Source organism: Triticum dicoccoides, chromosome 6A (genome assembly GCF_002162155.2).
Source record: "Triticum dicoccoides isolate Atlit2015 ecotype Zavitan chromosome 6A, WEW_v2.0, whole genome shotgun sequence".
NCBI classification, from domain to species: domain Eukaryota; kingdom Viridiplantae; phylum Streptophyta; class Magnoliopsida; order Poales; family Poaceae; genus Triticum; species Triticum dicoccoides.
In genome coordinates, this window is record NC_041390.1 from 268,396,613 (window position 1) to 268,404,181 (window position 7,569).

Below are 7,569 nucleotides of genomic sequence, written 5' to 3' on the forward strand. Positions count from 1 at the left end.
CGGGTGGCGGCGGAGAGGGCCCACGATGGGCCTGGGCGGGCCGCGGCGGCGGCAGCGGCCGGGTGCCACTTGGCGCGCTGCCATTGGCTGCGGGCGGCGGATGCGGCGTGTCCGGCCATAACGGACACGTCCGACGCGCGCGGTGGATTTTTTTAGGGTTAGGGGGAGAGGATCCGCGAATTTGGAATGGGGGGTGTATATATAGGCATAGGGGGAGCTAGGAGAGTCCAAATGAGGTGCGGTTTTTGGCCACGCGATCATGATCGAACACTCTAGATGATGGAGCAGAGTTAGGTGGGTTTTGGGCCAAAATGGAGGGGTGTTGGGCTGCAACACACACGAGGCCTTTTCGGTCCCTCGGTTAACCGTTGGAGTATCAAACGAAGTCCAAATGATACGAAACTTGACAGGCGGTCTACGGTAGTAAACCAAGGCCGCGTGGCAAGTCTCGGTCCAATCCGGAAATGTTTAATCCCCACACACGAAAGAAAGCTGGAAATGACCACCGGAGGAGAACGGAGCGCCGGAATGCAAAACGGACAACGGGGAAAATGCTCGAATGCATGAGACGAACACGTATGCAAATGCAATGCACATGATGACATGATATGAGATGCATGACAACGACAACAACACACAGAGACAAAACCCGAACCCGAGGAAACAAATATAACTTAACGCCGAAAGCGGCAAGAGTTGGAGTACAAATTGGGAAAGTTACATCCGGGGTGTTACAACACTCCACCACTACGAAAAGATCTCGTGCCGAGATCTAGGACTGAAAGAACGCCGGGTACTCAGAACGGAGGTGATCCTCGCGTTCCCATGTAGCTTCACGGTCGGAATGCTGTGACCACTTGACTTTGAGAAATTTGATTGACTTGTTGCGAGTCTTGCATTCAGTCTCTTCAAGAATAGCAACTGGGTGCTCATGATAAGAGAAATCTTCTGGGAGCTCAATGTCCTCGAAGTTGACGGTGCGGTCAGGAGTCTTGAAGCACTTTCGAAGCTGAGAGACATGGAACACGTCATGAACATTTGCAAAGTTTGAAGGAAGCTCGAGTTGATAGGCGAGGTCGCCTCTCTTGCTGACAATCTTGAAAGGTCCCATGTATATAGGGGCAAGCTTCCCTTTGATACCGAAGCGACGAGTACCTTTCATAGGAGAGAAGCGGAGGTAAACATGATCTCCGATCTCGAAAGCCAAATCACGGTGCTTACTATCATAGTAGCTCTTCTGGCGGGATTGGCCCGCTTTGAGGTTATCTCGAATGACTTTGCATATTTCTTCTGCCTCTGTGATTAAGTCATTACCCAAAAGCTGACGTTCACTGGTTTCGGACCAGTTGAGAGGGGTACGACACTTCCTGCCATACATAATTTCAAATGGGGCCTTGCCCGAACTTGCTTGAAAACTGTTGTTGTAGGAGAATTCAGCATAAGGAAGACAATGCTCCCACTTCATGCCGAAGGAGATCACACAAGCCCTGAGCATATCTTCAAGAATCTGGTTGACACGCTCGACTTGACCGCTAGTTGGAGGATGGAAAGCTGTGCTGAAGCGGATGTTGGTGCCCATGGCCTTCTGAAAAGAATCCCAAAACTTCAAGGTAAAGATGCTGCCACGGTCTGAAGAGATCACTTGAGGAATACCGTGCAGAGAGACAATCCGAGAGGTATAGAGTTCCGCCAATTGAGATGCAGTGATCGACTCTTTGATAGGCAGAAAATGAGCCACTTTGGTGAGTTTGACGATGACAACGAATATAGCATCATTGCCACGCTTGGACTTTGGAAGCCCAGTCACGAAGTCCATTTCAATGTGGTCAAACTTCCATTCTGGAATGGCAAGAGGTTGGAGGAGACCAGCTGGCCTTTGGTGTTCTGCCTTCACTCTTCTGCAGACATCACATTCATTCACGAATTGAGCGATCTAGCGCTTCATTTGAGTCCACCAATAAGCTTGCTTGAGGTCCTGATGTATCTTCGTGCCCCCAAGGTGGATGGAGAGGAGAGAATTGTGAGCCTCGTTCATGATCACTTTACGAAGTTCACCTTTGGGTACAACAATACGATCCTCGAAGAAGAGAGTGTCCTTGTCATCAAGGCGGTAGCACTTGTACTTGGACTGACTCTTGGCAATCCCAATCTTCACCTTTTTCACCATAGCATCAAGAAGCTGGGCTTGGCGAATCTGGTCTTCCAAGGTAGGAGAGACTTGAAGGTTGGCGAGGAAACCTTGAGGAACAACTTGCAGATTAAGTTTGCGGAAAGCTTCACAAAGCTCGGGTTGATAAGGCTTAAGAATCAGACTGTTGCAGTACGCTTTCTTGCTCAAAGCGTCAGCAATCACATTGGCCTTACCTGGAGTATACTCGATACTCGGATTATACTCTTGAATCATTTCGACCCATCGAGTTTGCCTGAGGTTGAGATTAGGATGAGTGAAGATGTACTTGAGACTCTTGTGATGAGTGAAAATGTCCACTTTTCTTCCCAATAGAAGATGTCTCCAAGTCAAAAGAGCATGCACAACTGCCGCCAACTCGAGATCATGAGTGGGGTAGTTCTTCTCATTAGGCTTCAACTGGCGAGATGTATAAGCAACAACTTTCTTCTCTTGCATCAATACTGCACCAAGACCTTGGAGAGAGGCATCACAAAAGACTTCGTACGGCTTGGATTCATCAGGCGGAGTCAGAACTGGAGCAGTGATCAATTTCTCTTTCAAAGTGTTGAAAGCAATATCACACTCAGGAGACCAAACGTACTTGACGTTCTTCTGGAGAAGATTAGAGAGAGGCTTCGCGATCTTAGAAAAGTTTTCAACGAATCTTCGGCAATAGCTTGCGAGACCGAGAAAACTGCGGAGTTGCTTCACATTCTGAGGAGGTTCCCAATTCACAATTGCAGACACCTTCTCAGGATTCACGGCAATGCCCTTGGCAGAGATGATATGACCAAGATAAAGAACCTCATCGAGACAGAATTCACACTTGGAGAACTTGGCGTAGAACTGATGTTCTCTGAGCTTATCAAGAACCAAATGCAAGTGCTTGGCATGATCTTCCTTGTTCTTGGAGAAAACCAAAATGTCGTCGAGATAGACCAGAATGAAGTCATTGGTGTAGGCATTGAAGAAGAAGTTCATCATGCGAGAGAACGTCGGAGGAGCGTTGGCGAGGCCAAAAGACATGATAGTGTATTCATATGAACCAAAGCTTGTTCTGAATGCTGTCTTGGGAATATCTTCTTCACGAATGCGAATCTGGTGATAACCCATACGGAGATCAAGCTTGGAGAATACTTGGGCACCTTTGAGTTGTTCGAACAGCTCATTGATATTGGGAAGTGGGTATTTGTTCTTGATGGTCTTCTTGTTTACTGGACGGTAATCAACACAAAGTCGGTCCATTCCATCCTTCTTCTTCACAAAAATAACACCACAACCCCATGGAGAAGAACTAGGCCAGATGAGACCCATTTTCTCTTGAATATCGAGTTGCTTCTTCAGCTCTTTCAACTCTTCAGGTCTGAGCTTATAAGGACGTTTGCACACAGGTTCCGTGCCAGGCTCAAGATCAATAACGAATTCAACTGGCCGGTGCGGAGGCATTCCTGGAAGCTCTTCTGGAAAGACGTCTTGATATTCGCAAACGACTAGAATTTGTGAGATGGCATCCAATTCACCATTCTCATTGAGAGAAAATAGACGGATGGTATTATCCCGAGCGGCAAAGACAATTACATCCTCAGACGAATGAGTCAATTGAATCTGCCTGGCAGCACAATCAAGATGTGCCTTGTGCTTAGAAAGCCAATCCATTCCGAAAATAAGATCAATATCCGAGTTACCAAGAACAATTGGGGGAGAAAGGAACTTGTAGTCACCCAATGTGATAGTAACCTCCGGGACGCAGGTGTTAGCTGTCATCTACTTGCCCGGTGACACAATTTGCAAGGAACTTTGCAGATACTGATAATCACACTCATACTCTGATGCAAAAGGTTTGGAAATGAAGCAATGCGATGCACCCGTGTCAAAAAGAACTTTTGCAGGAATATCATTAACAGGAAGGTTACCCATGATGACATCTGGTGAGTCCTCTGCCTGAGCTGCATTCACCATATTGACCTTGGCGAACTTGGGGTTATGCTTGACCACAACTGTAATTGCCCGATCTGACAGGAGGAGGAGGAGGAAGACGCCTCTGGTTGAAACACTTGTTGGCATAGTGACCCTTCTGTTGGCACTTGTTGCACGTGACCTCTAAAAGCGGACGATGATACGAAGCAGTCGATCTTGGAGGTTGAGACGAAGTCTTGTTCTGAAAGCCAGGGTTGGCTGGGTGGGAAGAACCACTGCCACCTTTACTCTTCTGCTGATACGGCTGACGGAACGGAGGAGGAGGAAGCCAATACTTCTACTGCTTGGCCACTGGAGTAGAGGAAGAAGGAGTAACATCTCCGACTCGCTTCTTGGAAGCATCACACCTCAACTGAGCAGCCTCTTGCTTCAATGCCATGTTGTAGAACTCATCGTACCTCAAGGGCTCGAAGAGAACAAGAGCTAGCTGAATTTCTTCTCTGAGACCACCCATGAACTGATATATCATGCTCTTCTCATCAGGGACGTCCTGCTTGGCAAAGCGGGCGAGCTTTTGGAACAACTTGTTGTAGTCATAGACAGACAAAGAGCCTTGCTTCAGATTGCGGAATTCCTCATGCTTGCTTTCAACCACGCTCTGAGGAATATGATGAGCTCAGAAATCTCGACGGAAATCATCCCAAGTGATAACACGTCCACCTCTGGAGTCCTTGTACTGCTGGAACCATTCTGCAGCTTGATCTTTGAGTTGGAAGGAAGCGAACTTAACAAAGTCCTCAGGCCTGACGTTACTGCACTCGAAATGCTTGCACAGATCCACAAGCCAATCGTCAGCATCGGTTGCCTCAACACAATTGCTGAAAGTCTTTGGCCCGTTAGCAAGGAACTGGTTGAGTGTAGCAAAGTGATTCTGATTGCTGCCTTGATTCCCTTGACTGCCTTGATTGCGCTCTTGGAGAATTTGCATGATCAACTGTGTATTTGCATTGGTTGCGGCCATCACAACTTGCCATGCCTCCGGAGGAGGTGGAGGTGGTGGCGGATCAGGATTTAGAGTCGTGCGCGTTGGAGGAGCCATCCTGAAGAGGTTGGCCACCATTAGCACATTGATAGACAAATATTGAAGCTGAATCCAACGGAATGAAAATTGCAACATATAGTCTTCACATCCGAACAAAATGAACGAATGCATTCCTCTTGAAATGGTCACATATCAATAAATTGAGAAGCCACGTAGAATTAAGGTAGAGAAATAAATCAACAAGGTACGGATCAAGAACGAATAATCGGTAAGAAATCCCAATCTCAAACCAATATCTATGGAAGAAGAACTAGAGCTACTAGAATTCCCACCGATGAAACTCCCGAACCTTTCCGGTTATGCAATCAGGTGTTGGGGATACAGGGGAAGCATAATATCTCACCCAAACTAGCAATTCCTACATCCAGCTTTATCCATCCTTCAACACATAACCAAGAAACCTTCAGAAACCATCTACCTCAACCTTCGAAAAGCATCCGTTATACAAGTTATGGCGATACTCCCGAACTCCCGCCCCAGTACTGGGTGGCGTCGAGGTTATCTCACCAACGAACTTCATAAAAGAGATTTTCGATGTCGGCGTACTAAACTCAGGTATTCCAGAACTGCAACGATAAAATTATGATGACAACACCTCAGAGCTCAACTCCCCGGGACACTTCCACTAAACCCCTGACAGGAGGCACCAAGACAATGTTCTCATCATAAAACCATCGGAACGATTCCAAGATACCCGCGTGATCCTAAAATATATTTTTTTGTGAAATTTGAGAAGAGAAGAGTCAAAACTCTACGTCAGGATGCCTTACCAGAGCGATGAGGAGACTGGGAAGTAAAAAGAATTCCTAAACTCTCCGATATATAATTCCTAAAAGACTCAAAACATTTTTCTAGACACAACTCGGCCGCTAAAAACGATCAAGCAATGGGGCTCCTGAGGTCGGGGAAGGCTCTGATTACCAACTTGTAACACCCTCGATGCGACTATATCTCCCACGTGTCGAGGCACGACTTAGAGGCATAATCGCATTGAAGGCATATGTCGCAAGTTAGGCAATCTTCACAAATCCCGTGTAATATAAATAATAAAGGGGAGATAACAATAGTTGGCTTACACTCGCCACGTCAATCAAGTACATAAATAACATTACATCATCCAAACACTCATGGCCCGACTACGGCGCCAAAATGAAAGATAACCCAACATGCGACACGATCCCAATCACCCCCAACTAGGCACCACTACTGATCATCGGGAAAGGAAACATAATATCGTTGAGAGTCTTCGTTGAACTCCCACTTGAGCTCATATGCGTCTCTTGGACCGGAATCATCGGGCCCTGCATCTGGTGTAATAGTAATCTGTGAGCCATAGGGACTCAGCAATCTCGCACCCTCGCGATCAAGACTATTTAAGCTTATAGGTAAGGCAAGGTAAATATGTGGAGCTGCAGCAAGCGACTAGCAAATATGGTGGCTAACTTATTTGCAAAGAGAGCGAGAAGAGAAGGCAAAGCACGAGCGGGAAACTAGAGAGCAACCTGCGCAAACATTACTCCAACACCGTGTCCACTTCCCGGACTCCGCCGAGAAGAGGCCAACACGGTAACACACTCAGTTGATTCATTTTAATTAAGTTAAGGTTCAAGTTATCTACAACCGGACATTAACAAATTCCCATCTGCCCATAACCGCGGGCACGGCTTTCGAAAGTTCAATCCCTGCAGGGGAGTCCCAACTTAGCCCATGACAAGCTCTCACGGTCAACGAAGGAATAGACCTCCTCCCAAGACGTTCCGATCAGACTCGGTATCTCGGTAACTCAAGACACTTCGACAGGTTAAAACAAGACCGGCAACACCGCCCGAATGTGCCGACAAATCCCGATAGGAGCTGCACATATCTCTTTCTCAGGGCACACTCAGATGAGCGCTCCATACAACTAAAACCAAACCTCGAGTTTCCCCGAGGGGGCGCTGCACAGGACTCTAGTTTGGACCAACACCCAGAGGAGCACTGGCCCGGGGGGTTTAAAATAAGATGACCCGCGGGCTCCGGAAACCCGAGGGAAAAAGAGGCTAGGCGGAAAACGGTAAGACCAAGGTTGGGCATTGCTAGAAAAGCTTTAATCAAGGCGAACTATCAAGGGGTTCCCATTATAACCCAACCGCGTAAGGAACGCAAAATCCGGGAACATAACACCGATATGACGGAAACTAGGGCGGCAAGAGTGGAACAAAACACTAGGCGAGAGGCCGAGCCTTCCACCCTTTACCAAGTGTATAGATGCATTAAGATAACAAGATAATATAATGATATCCCAACAAGTAAATAAATGTTCCAACGAGGAACGGCCTCCGACATTCACCTGCAACTAGTAACGCTATAAGAGGGGCTGAGCAAAGCGGTAACATAGCCA